Source organism: Mesoplodon bidens, assembly GCF_964165515.1.
Source record: "Mesoplodon bidens genome assembly, chromosome: 11".
NCBI lineage: Eukaryota > Metazoa > Chordata > Mammalia > Artiodactyla > Ziphiidae > Mesoplodon > Mesoplodon bidens.
Window position 1 is genome coordinate 73,895,600 of NC_138167.1, and position 13,079 is coordinate 73,908,678.

A 13,079-nucleotide genomic window follows, 5' to 3' on the forward strand; every position below is an offset into this window, starting at 1 on the left:
TTTTGTGGTTAATCACTTTTAAGAGTCTGCCCAGCTTCATGTACTACCTGGAAACCACGTCTGTGAATCAGTCTCCTGTTTCCTGGTCCCAGTAGAGTGAACTGGAGGACACTGGCACCACCCAAGCTGGGCCAGTTAGAGCTTTTCCCTGGGAAGTTGGAACTGGAAATAATGGGGAGAGAGAGAGAATGAGAGAGGGAGAGAGAGAGGAAACTGCCTTTTTCCTAAGCACTTTCTTATTATCAGTTCTAGAATGATCTGAGGTGCCCCTGCACTCTTGCTCTTGGGCCTTGTGACACAGCCTATATGTGTCTATATTTGTCTTTATGTCTATATAATCTCTTCCTAGGGTAACCAGATGTCCTGTTGGCTGACCAGTCCTGGTTTATGACTGTGATCCAAGCATAATTATTTCATTCACTCTTCAAGTGTGCTGGTCTTGAGGATTTGTGACCTCAGGTCACACTAGCTCGACTTGGCTTCTGTTACTATTGCACGTTTATAAGGTCTGTAGCTCACAAAGCAAGCTCACGTGCATCACCTCATTCTCTTTCCAAATTCATTATTTTCCCCTCAGAACTGCCCCTCCCTCTGTGTGCCACCACTAGCCCCCTGTCATGTCAGCCAGAGACCCTGGTGTTAGCCTAGACCCTTCCTTCTTCTTCACCTCATAAATCCCTTTATCCATTTCTTAAAAAAAAATCAAGTGCCCACCAAGGACCAAGCACTGTGCTAGTTACTGGGTAAATAGTATGGTGAATGAAACAGAGTCTTTGTCTTTGAATTTATACTCCAGCTCAAGAAACACCCCCAAGTATATAGTTTCAAGTTGTGATACGTGTGGCAAAGGAAAAGAACTGGCTCTCGGAGAGAGAAGAATGGGCTGGGTATGGGGTGGGCCCACTTTGTACTGGGGGCCCCAGGAAGACCTCTGTGAGGAAGTAACATTCGAGCTCAGATCTGAAGGGTCAGAGGAGCCTGTCAATGAAAGGACTTCAGTAGCAGGGGTTGAACAGAGTCTTTACATTTTAGGTTGATCCAAAAACTCTGTGGAGAATGGAGCCTAAGGGGTGAAGCTGGAAGCTGGAAGACCAAGTAAGAGGCTATTACAATTGTTCAGACAAGAGTTGATGGTGGCTTACACACCAAGTAGTGGAGGTAAGTAAAAGTGGACAGATTGGGGAGATATTTTGGAGCTGAAAATCCTCAGGGTTTGGCAGTGGCTTGGAGGTGGTGGAGGCGAGGGGCTGGTAGTGAGGAAGAGAGGTGTCCACAGGTGTGTGGTGTCAGCAAGAACAGTTTACCAAGATGGGGAGGAGGAGACGCGGAGAATATTTGATGATGGTGGTGGTGGGTAGTTGAAGACATCAGTTTGGGATGTGTTTAGCTGGAGATGACTGTGACCATTCCAAATGGCTATCTCAGCTGCATGGGCATGTGAGGGACCCTGCACTCAGAGGAAGGGCCCTGTGCTCGATTTAATTGCCATCTTGAAATGTTTAAACATTTGAACTTGAGTTTTGTGTGTGAAATTTGATTGGACAATGGAGCATGTGTGTGGGCAGAGGAAACGTGCCTAATACGTATGTGTGCCAGCCCTCGCTGCCCCATTCACGTGTAGTATTTGTGATGTCCTGAGCACAAATTTCAGGGGACTCATGATGTGGAGGGGTTCAGTGAGACTCCAGCTAAGTAGAGTAGTACCCCTTATCTGTGGGGGACATGTTCCAAGACCCCCAAAGGATGCTGGAAACCGCAGATAATACCAAAGCCCATAAATACTGCTTTTCCTTATACATACCTACCTATGATAAAGTTCAATTTATAAGTAGGCAGAGTAAGAGATTAACAACAATAACTACTAATAAATTAGAACAATTATAACAATACACCATAATAAAAGGTATGTGAATGTGGTCTCTCAAAATATCTTGTACAAATTTAATGCCTTTTCCATCTTAACTAAGCACTTATCATGCACTGTGGTCGTAACTTTGGCAGTTTGAGGTGCAACAGCAAAACTAGCATAAATGTCTTTTTCCTTCCTCACAGTTTCACAGATGGAAGATTTGTTCTTACAGTAGATCCTAGCAACCTAGGCTTATGATTTTTTCTTTCCTTATTAAGTCGAGAACTTTAAGGAAGCACTTTTATGGCTTCTCTTTGGCAAATCTGAACTACCAGCATCACAACTCTTGTCCTTTGGGGACCATTATTAAGCAAAATAAGGGCCCTGCATTACCTTGACAGTTGATCTGATAACCTAGATGGTTACTGAGTGACTATCCAACTAACGGGCGGGATACGCTGGACAAAGGGATGGTTCACATCCCAGATGGGATGGAGAAGGATAGTGTGAGATTTCATCACACAGCTTAGAATGTCATGCAATTTAAAACTTATGAGTTATATATTTCTGGAATTTTCCATATAATATTTTCAGACCTCGGTTGACCACAGGTCACTGAAACTGTGGAAAGAAAAACCACGGATAAGGGGGAACCAGGGTATAAGCTAAGTGTGTTATGTCTATGGACGGCTAAGTAGGGGCACTGACCACCCCAAGAGGCCATGCTTTCCATTTTAGCCAGAACGTTCTTAGAACACAGAAAGAAGACAGTGGTGTTCTAAGAAACAAACAACCGAGGAACCCTATCATACCCTTGCTTAGGCTGAAAATGAAGATAGGGAAGGAAAGGGAAACATAGGGCAACCTGTAATTCCTTTTCCTTTCCTTTCTTGCTTCCTTCCTTCTTCATCATTCTTGCTGGATGTGCATGTATTATTAAGAAATGAAAACAGTTGGGTTAGCTTTGCGCAGATTTTCTACTCTTCTGGCAAAAACAAAATACATAGGCATGCAAGAGCTCTGAAACAAGAATTGTGCACTTTTGATGATTCTGCATGTGAGTTAAATGCTCTTATATTTGCATTTTAAACAGACATTGCACAAGATAAAGATGAATGGTAAAAAGTTTGTGCTAATAATTTTAAATTTAAAATTTTTCTTTATTTAGAATGACATTAAATTGCGAAGAAAAAGGACCATGAAAAGTTACAAGAGAGACTGTGGAAGAAAGAAAAAATTTAATATTTTAACACCTTTAATGGCACTTCTGCACTTTGAACAGGAGGCCCACATTTTAATTTCATGCAGGGTCCTACAAATTATGGAGCTGGCTTTGGGTAGTGCATGAAGGAAAGGGGTCAGGAGCCCCACATCATCAAGTTCTACTGGTTCTACCAATTAAGTATCTCTTCTCTCTGTCCCCTGAGTCTTATTAGCCTGGTGGTCTCCTCATGGTCCTGCTTTCCTTCATCTCCTTCAATTCAATTCATTCATTCAATTCAATTCATCTCCTTCTTTCTGAGATGTCCCCACCCCCCAAACTTTAAGGAGGATTGGCGTGTCTAGGAAAAAATCAGAGCGGAGATACCATATAGGGAAGGGCTTAAAGAGAGAGGATTGAAGGATCAAGGAGAGACAAGAGAAGTAGGGGACAGGGGGAGAAGAAGCCCCATGTGGGACACTTCCTGGAGACCTAAGGCTCACCCCAAGGCCTGAGAGGGAGGGGTGAGGCTTTGACCTTCGTGTGGTGAGAGGAGTCCTAGTTGACTCCTGGTGTTGATGAGGAACAACTCACCAAATGCTGCCTTGCTAGGAAAGCAGACCATTGGCCTCCCTACATTGTCTTCCTGGAAGGTAAGTAGAGACACACTCTACAGGGCTACACGGACCACCCAGTGTCCATTTAAGGGGCTTATGCCCAGGACTTTGAGACCATGGTCTAATGTCTGGATGTTCCTGAACTATCCTACCTCAGGCCAGCAGTCCAAGCCCCACAGATTATACCATCTCCCCTCCATTGCTTCACTGTCAGCCAAGTGATGCCAAAGGGCAAAGGAGGATCTCACTGTGAGCTTCCCAGAGTGTGAGGGGCCCTGTGGAGGCAGAAGTGACATAAGTGTAAGAGTCTCTGTGAGGGTTGAGCCATTTCTCAGTTTTAGAACTTGTTGGAAGACTACATTTCCCAGCCTCCTTTGCAGTTATATTGGGGTCATGTGACTGGGTTCTGACCAGTGGGATCTGAATAGGAGTGATCTAACGATGTGAGATGGATATAATGATGCCTAATGGTCTGGGTGGAAAGTCAGACTTATGCAATTTTATGCAAGCTCACCGGGTGATTCTCTTATCAATGTTTCCTTGGGAGATACCAGGGAAGGTGGGCTGTGGAGAGTGATACAGCTGGTGGGGGCAAGATGACAGCTTTCTTAAGGGCATAAAAGGTATTTGTGGTAAGTTGTTATAATAATAGCCCTGAAGGAATTTCTCCTTCTGGTATCCATGCTATGCCCTTGTGTGGTCCCCTTCCACACTGATGCTGGACTTTGCCATGTGACTTGCTGTGGCCAATGGGATGCTGGCAATCATGATGCAGACATAGGATTGGTACATTCTTGTGCTTGTTCTCATGGAAGACAGCCTTCCCAGCTGTCCCAGCTGAGCACAATCCACAGCCAAGCCACCAGGTGACTGCAGCTGCGTGAGTGAGCCCAACTGAAACCAGCAGAAGAACCACCTGGCCAACCCACAGAACCATGAGCAATAAAATTATTGTTGTTTTAAATCATTAAGCTCTGGGACAATAGATAACCAATACAATATCTTATTCATATTTGTTTCCCTAGAATCTACTGTATTGCCTGGCATATTTCTGCTCTCAACACATTTTTATTGACATAAACTTTATCTTCCCAACAATGCTGTAAGGTAAGTATTACTATCATTTTCTATTTATTTTTAATTACAAGTGTCACAGAAACTCTTACTAATCCTGACCCCACATGCCGAGAGGAACTCTCTGATCATCTTGTGGAAGGTGTAATCAAGGTCCAGGAGATGGAGTAAGGCATTGGGCCACCCCAGCAGGCTTTGATCACCTCTATTATAGGCTCCTTCTCTTAATAAAAAATTGATAATCTTTGGCATTTATTGAGTGCTTTCTATGTGCCAACTGCTAAGTGCTTTAGGTATATAGCAGCACTTTCATCCTTGCAAAACCCACATGAAGTAGGCACTATTAGCATCTCATTTTAGAAAAGAAGAAACTGAGGATCAAGAAGGAAATGTGACCAGTTACTAGAGCTGGTAAATGGCAGAACTGAGCTCTAGACCCAGGTCTGTCTGACTCCTCACTCTTGTTTTTTTTTTTTTGTTTTTTTTTTAATTGAAGTCTCATTGATTTACAGTGTTGTGTTAGTTTCAGGTGTACAGCAAAGTGACTCAGTTATACATATATATTTTCTCTTTTTTTCAGATTCTTTTCCCTTATAGGTTATTATAAAATATTGAGTATAGTTCTCTGTGCTATACAGTAGGTCCTTGTTATTTATCTATTTTATATATAGTAATGTGTATCTGTTAATCTCAAACTCTTAATTTATCACTCTTGTTCTTCACCCTTTCATATGATGTGGAGTCAGAGTTCACATGGGGATTAGGTTCCAAAGTCAGTGCAAGGAGCAACATTCACGCACAGTGAGAAGTACTCTTGAAAATCTCCCAAGTCTCCTTTGAGTTTAAAGTGTAAAATACTTTATTTAGCAATAGAGATGAGGAAATGTATGCTATATTTCAGGGCTGCTTCATGTTTAAGAAATGATTTTCAAGAGTCACACTGTGGCAGAGTCTGGCTAGATGCTCACAAATTCCATTTATTTTCTTTTGGGACTCATAGAAAGACCCATTTCCTAACTTTATGCAGTTACACTGGGGCCATGTACTAAGCTCTGGCCAATGAAATTGGACAGGAGTGATCTAAGTCACTGATAGAGCTGGCTCTTAATTACTTCCATCATCTATAGCCTGTGAGCCTGTTTTTGTAAATAAAATTTTATTGGAACATAGTCACACTCATTTACCTATTGCTTCTGGCTGCTTTCATGCAACAACAGCAAAGAAGAGTAGTTGTGACAGAGACTATGTGGCCTTTTACCAAAGGTTTGCTGACCCCTGCTCTAGTCCCCTTGCGGTGGATGTTGTGATGAGCCACCCAGATCTCCCTTTAGCAATGAATAACATAATTCCTCAGCTGCTGGGGGTGCTTCTGGAAGATGGTCCACATCTACATTCAGTGACTGATAAGCACAGAGGTTGAACAGCACAGCCACCCTGCCCCAACCCAAGACAGTTCTGAAAGGCCACCCAGGCCCAGAGTTCTCCATTGGCTTGGAGGAGGCATTTTGGGGGTTGCATTGCATCTCAGCTTCCCTCTTGGCCCAAGCTTACATCCTCCTCTCCCTTCCACATGTATTAATATTAATCCCAAGAGCACTTCGTATTAAATGTCCTGCACTCTCATCTCCATCTCAGAGACCAACCTGCAGCAGCTTCCAGCCCCTTCCACGGTGTTTCATATGGCAGTGTCACAGATGGAAGATGCTGGATCCTTGAATCGCTGCTAAGAGGACAGTCACCAAGGAGCACCTCCAGACCCACCTCACACTGTGACTGTGGGTAAGCAATTAGCTTCTGTTGTGTGATGCCTTTGAGATTTGGTATTGTTCGTTAGAGCAGCTCGCTCTACTTATTTTGACAAGTATACTCAGCAAGGCAAGACATTCATGAAATGAGAGGCCCACAGGAGCTGAGACATACTGTGGGAACCACAGATTATGTACACGTTATCACACTCACTAAAGGGCATCTGCCCTAGGAGTGGGATGGAAGGTCAAGTCACTCATACCCATTATCTTGCTCACTTTCAGTCTCTTTTTTCTCTTTCTCACCCAGCACACAGAGCAGAATTCTTATCAGTTAAATGTGGGCATGGTTTGACTGCACCTCCATCCCTGTTTGGGGCTCCACCATCAAAACATCTTTGAGCAGCTTGCATTCTGCTGTGGTTGAAAAATGTAGCAAGCATGTGGATGACTGAGAGGTGGGTAAGTAGGGGATCAAATCAAGCCCAGATGTCAGCCAGTCTCCCCCGACCGAAGCCGCCAGTTGAGACAGAATTCAGAGGAAGAGCCCCCAGTGGGGGGGTCCCTGGAGCTGAACATAAACAACCCCATTGTTGACTGCCCACCAGGCATGGCTGCACTTGTGTCTGCTCCACGGTAAGAGTGGCTGCAGAGGCAGCTGGAGCCCAACGTGGTCTTTTGTCTCCCTTCTCTCTGAAGTCAGCCTGGGACACAGGTGTGCATCCCTCACAGGCAGCCGACAGAGAAGATGAATCAGCTTCCCTGAAAGACGTGCCCCAGAGCAGTCTGTCAGCTGAAACTTGTCTGAAGGAGCACAGTTTCCCTCCTGACCACAGGATGAAATGAAAATGTGTGGCTTGCCCGGAGAAGAATCTGTGTTATTCTTTAAAGGAACAATGCTAACCACAGATGTGCAACATCTGGCATGCGGTAGGGATTTCCCTGAATGAGGAGAATGTAACTGGACCAGCCAGTACATGAGCTGCCTTTGGGTCCAGGCATGTATTTGCCTACTTTCAGCTGTGGATTTTGGTTCTCAGAAGTCCAAAGGCCTCTTTATACCACTTGGCACTTTTTTTTTTTTTTTTTTGCGGTACGTGGGCCTCTCACTGTTGTGGCCTCTCCCATTGCGGAGCACAGGCTCCGGACGCGCAGGCTCAGTGGCCATGGCTCACGGGCCCAGCCGCTCCACGGCATGTGGGATCCTCCCGGACCGGGGCACGAACCTGTGTCCCCTGCATCGGCAGGCGGACTCCCAACCACTGCACCACCAGGGAAGCCCCCCACTTGGCATTTTTATAATATGCCTCCTCCCCCTATTTATCTTCTATGGCTCTTGACGAATATGTTGAGACACCTAAAGGCCTATATCCCTGCCTTTAGGTCTTTGCTCATGCCATTCTCTGTGGCTATTCTGTTATCCCCCCCTTTTTTTTTAAATGAATATCTAATTTGTTAGGACTCTTTTCATTGCAATTAAGAGAAGCCCAATCCAACTTGCCTTGCACTAAAAGCTAAAGTTATTGAGGAATGTAACTTAAAATCCAGGACCATTTAACTTCAAAATCAGGCATAGTGGGATCCAGAAGTTCAGATGATTTTTCCAGGAGCCGGTCTTAGTCTATTTCACCATGTCTAAACTATGTTTCCTTCTACATTGGCTGTAGGTCCAGGTAGGCACTAGATGAGCCGACTTGGCAGCTCCAGGCTTATGTCCTATAGGTTAGTTATTCTACAGAAAGAGATTGTCTCTTTTCCAATAATCCTGGGGATGCGGCTGATTAGACCAACTTGAGACGTACACAGGTTCACTTATGAATGAATCCCTGTAATCAAGGGGCTGGGATTCCCATTATTTCTCAGGCCTGGGTCCCTTGCTCATCCCTAAGGCCAAGGAGAAGGGTCTTTCCCCAAAAGAAATCAGGATCCTGTTATGAAAAGAAGGTTGAATGGATACAGGACAGGGAAAATCAACAAACATACAATCCACAGCCTGCTTCTCAATCTCAAGTTCATTCTCAGGCCTTTCTATAACTCTGACCTTCCCATGGAGGCTTTCCTGGTGACCCCAGTCCATATTCTCCTTTCTTGTCATTGTTACACTTTACAGTTGACTATGGGTTTGTAGATACCTCCTATGTTTCTTCCATGGGATTGTAGGGTCTTCTTAGGTAATACAGATCATGTGGTGGGATGTGGGCAGGATATGGGGGCTAGAAATCATACCGTATTTCCTTATTTGAAACTCAGTGAAATAAGATGGAAACACAGCAGCTTTGAGTTGAGGAAAACATTTACAACAGTTAACGAGCAGTTTGGAACAGGGAAGAAAGGGGCCTTAGTGCCAAGGACTGGAGGCTAACTCTGCTTGTGTGTATGAGTGCACCCCCATCCCATGCTCCCCAGTATCTCCTCCACGTTCAGGTAGGATGCCCAGATTTGCCATACTTTGGGGCTGGCTGAGCACTTGTGAGGTCTTGGTGGCCAGTGCTCTGTGCTTTATATTCCTCCTGTACCACCACATGTGGTGAGCACTTTGTTGAGGCCCTAATAATTACTCAACAGGTTTTTGTTGGGTTAAATTGTGATTTGGATGCCAGCAGTCCAGTCTGGGAGTCAAGAGGACTGGGTTGTAATCAAGGCTCTTGACCCTGTCCAAACTAAGTAGCCATACCGAGAGAGCAGTGAACAGGATAACAGATATTTTTATCTAGTGCTTCTCATTCGCAATGTTTCATTCTTGGCTCACCCACAGTGACCCTGTGAGATAACCCAAATGCTATGAGGTAAGCTTCTCAAGGTTAAGCCTAAGACAAAAGCAAACAAACAGACAAACAAAAAAACCCAAAAAACAAAACTGGTTATAATCAAAATCTCCCTGGAAACTCCTATAAATCATTCATAAAGTAGAGTTTAAATGGCTTTGTGATTACAACCAAATGCAGTCGTCCTTGTGAATTGTGTGGGATGGATATAATAACATATTGCATATTATTTAGTGTGTGTACATATTCCAAAGTGCAAAATTAAATTATTAACAGTGATTTATGCATTCAGTACAGCAAGGTTTCAAAACCAGGAAGGGGAAGAGGAGAAGTTCCACATCTTCGGCTTTAGCGTCCGTCTGGGGCACACGTACACGGAGTGGATTTATCAAGCAGAATCTTCAGGCCTATTTAAGTTGTTGTTTTTATTTCTCTCTGTTTTTTACTTAGTGCAAATGGGTGGATTTTTGTAAATTAAATGTGTGATGCCCTTCCCCAGTCTTATTCAATTAAAAATGGTGACCATAGATTTAGAAAGTGCCGGGCATTGGATTGGGTGCAGGAATTTAGTAGTGAACGAAATAGGTATGATTTCTAGCCTAATGGAATTTACAGTCTTTTGCAGATTGTCTTACAGATAAAGAAACTGAAGCTTAGAGAGGTGATTGCCAAAGATTGCCCAGCTAGTAAAGAGTGGGCCTGGGATTTGAATGCAGGTCTTCTGACTTTAACCCTAAGTTTTCCCAGCTACTCCCCATTGGTTTCCGTGGCAGCCAAAGTCACTTCTAAAGCCAAAGTCAGAAACCTGGAGTCCATTATAGAAGAAACAGGCCACTGGAACTGGCCACTTGGCTTGGCAGTTCGGATCTGGAACTGAGTTCATATTTGGTGTTGAATTGTTCCCTCCAGAAATGGGGTGGGTTGGAATGGAATGGTAATGAGGGCTCTGTTTGCTCCAGAAGGCCTATTCCTTATCCTGCCCACCAGCCATAATGGTTGACCACCCTCTTTAAGCCCCCTATTGATTACAAAGAGTTGATTTCTCTTGATGCCAGTGGCTGAGCCAAGAGCATTCAGAGCTGAGCCATGGCCCCCCAAATTACTGCCTTCCGGATGAAATACGTCAGGCAGCTTTCCCAAGAGCCCTTTTTAAGGACAAAGAGGCTGGTTCTGAGCTTGCATCTCCTTTGTTTGGTATCTAGTGTGTGTAGGTTCCTCTCCCACGGGTACCCCGAGTGGCCTGAACACCGGGGTGCCCCCTCTTCCAGAGTCACAGGCCTTCCAAGAGCCTCTCAGTCTCCATCCTAGGAGGAGCCTTGAGGATGCTGCCAACGAGACCCATTAAAAGGCTGTGCTTTGCCCTGGCACTCAGTACGCTGATCCAGCCCACCCCAGGGGTGGTGGCACCAGACCTGGGGCTCCTCCTAAACTGGGCACTGCCATTTGGGTGAGTTAAATAGCAATCTTCATATTGAAAATAGTGGTGACTCCCCTCCCATTCCCTAAACCAGGGTAAATCTTGCTTCATCTGCTCAGTTTCATTCAGGAGACATCTTCAGTGAGTGGACATTCAAGTTAGAGATGATTCCTTTCTATCACTCCCGTCAGAAGGATAAAAATAAGGCATTTAGCCTGAGGAAAGTTGGCTTCTCAAGTAGACTTGTGTATATTCACCCTTTGGAGAAATGTCACTAATGGTATTTTAATAATGCTTTATGTGCCTAGGCACCAGTAATAAGAAGAACTTATTATTTACCAAAGCAACTGCTAGCCCCTTAATGATGGACTAAGTATCAGCTACTGGCAGGATATATAGTGGGTAAGTGCTGTGTAATTACCAAGCAAATTCATCATTATTTCAGTCTTATAAACCAGAATATGTGTTAAATAATACTTTGGGGCCACTGAAAGTAATTACTGAGCACCATCTCTGTAAGAACATGTAATTATCCTACAGTTGCCCTGTGTTTACTAAGCAAATCTAGGCAATTATTATCTAAAGCCCAAACCCTGCCCTCGGGGCCACAAAAGTGCACCCGAGGGCAGGTCCGTATTCAGAGTAGAAGCAGCATGTGCACAGGGTCCTGAAGGATCAGGGCCTCCTTTTCCCAATTCCAGCTCTGCCCTCCTTCCTGGCCTCCGAAAAGACACAAGCAAGGCTTTTTGAAAAAAGTCAATGATGGTGTCTTCACCTCTCCCCAGCCCAGCCCATCCCAGCCCCTGCACTGGCCTCCCTGCTGTTCAGACCTGCCAGGCCCTTCCACTAGACCTGCTGGGACCTCAGCATCTGGTTGCGAAGGGCTCAGTTCAGCAGTTCCAGGACACTCTTTCAGAGGCTCACCTCATGTCAGGAATCACTCTGGGCTCTGAAGACATGGAGATCAGTGAGACACTGCTTTTGAGGGCCCAGCGGGGAGAGGCAGACAGGTGTCAGGGAGGCTGCATAGCCAGCACCAAGGTCAAGAGCATGGGCTCTGGAGCCAGCCACCTGGCTTCAGATTTGGTTCTTTGTTTTGTTTGTTTGTTTGTTTAAATGAATTTTTATTGGAGTAGATTTGATTTACAGCGTTGTGTTCATTTCTGCTGTGCAGCGAAGTGAATCAGTTATACGTATACATATATCCACTCTTTTAGATTCTTCTCCCATATAGGTCATTCCAGAGTATTGAGTAGAGTTCCCTGTGCTACACAATAGGTTCTTATTAGTTACCTATTTTATACCGGGTTCAGATTTGCATTTGCAAAGTGGAGCTCATCAGAGGCCCTCCAATGAAAAAGCACCGTGGCAGTTACAGGAGGAAAGTGCTGAGAGCAGTGCTGGGTACACCCAATGGACGTTCTTTCTAAACCAGCTGGCTATTATTTTACTGTGATAAACACGTGGGGAAATGCACCTACGGAGGGCTCAGCACTCAAACGGCGCCATGAAATAGAGCATTCCCTGATCCTGCCCGAGAGAAGTGTTCTTTCCTCCTTGGAGTATCCTGGAGCATGCCATCCGGATGTCTCTTCCGGCAGCTAGCACTTTCTACCAGACACTACGTTATCTGGCGCTGATCTCCGACCTCCCTTACTGCGTTTATTGAGTCCCCAGTTTGGGTTTTATTCATCTTTGTGTCTCTAACACCAAGCACAGGGCCAGGAGTGCAGTAGGCACTCTTTACACGTTTGTTGAATGAATAGCAGTTACTCAATAAACACTTGAAAAAAAAAAAAAGAAAGAGCCTTTCAAAGTCCTATTTGACCACGTGGCCAAGGCAATGAGCCCAAACCACAAATTTTATTCTGTTTTCACTAATGTGGGTACATGTGTGGGAGCTGGATTCTGAAAGGATTGCAGAAGAGATTTCTTTCCAGCTCAGATGGGTGAACAAAGACTAATTAATGAAACACAAAGAAACAAAGGCCCTAAGTACTAGACTCCTTTCTGCTCACTTTGGTATGGATGGGTTGACATTTGACTGTGAGGCTGTGTCTCCAAGCAGGACCCCAGCTCCCTTTCAGCAGCCTCAGCCCCGAGCTGGCCCTGGATTGCCGCAGAGCCGAAAGCAGCATTGTTAACTGCTTTTGTTTGAGAGGTCCCCCAGCTGGTCCCGGGTCACCACGCTTCACTGTTGACTTGTATGTTCTTAAGCTGGGGCCCTTGGTATTAGCAAAAGATTAGCGTTTTCTTTCTTCATCACCAACTGTTCCTTTCCCACCCCATTCCCCGCATCCTCTGTCCCTTTCATTTCTTCGGTCTCAGAAGCTCTCTGGGTGAATGTTAATTAGGTTGAACTCAGGCTGGAAGGTCAATGGCCTGGGCCTCTCCTGTAAGGCACCCTCTCT

At 44.9% G+C, this 13,079-nt stretch overlaps 1 long non-coding RNA gene across 7 annotated transcripts in view; it reads left to right on the top strand.

Annotated features, from left to right (window-relative positions):
- The window catches only part of LOC308624898, a 62,631-nt gene that overhangs the window by 15,742 nt on the left and 33,810 nt on the right, over positions 1 to 13,079 (top strand). For 4 of the 7 annotated variants that reach the window (XR_014017018.1, XR_014017019.1, XR_014017020.1 and 1 more), the window contains 6 exons: positions 1,033 to 1,158; positions 4,693 to 4,774; positions 6,377 to 6,520; positions 6,797 to 6,944; positions 9,544 to 10,698; positions 10,977 to 11,070. This is a non-coding gene — a long non-coding RNA (uncharacterized lncRNA). Of the gene's footprint in view, positions 1 to 349; positions 507 to 1,032; positions 1,159 to 3,017; positions 3,704 to 4,692; positions 4,775 to 6,376; positions 6,521 to 6,796; positions 6,949 to 9,543; positions 10,699 to 10,976; positions 11,071 to 13,079 lie in introns of all 7 variants that reach the window. The other 3 variants (XR_014017015.1, XR_014017016.1, XR_014017017.1) reach the window with 3 other exon arrangements.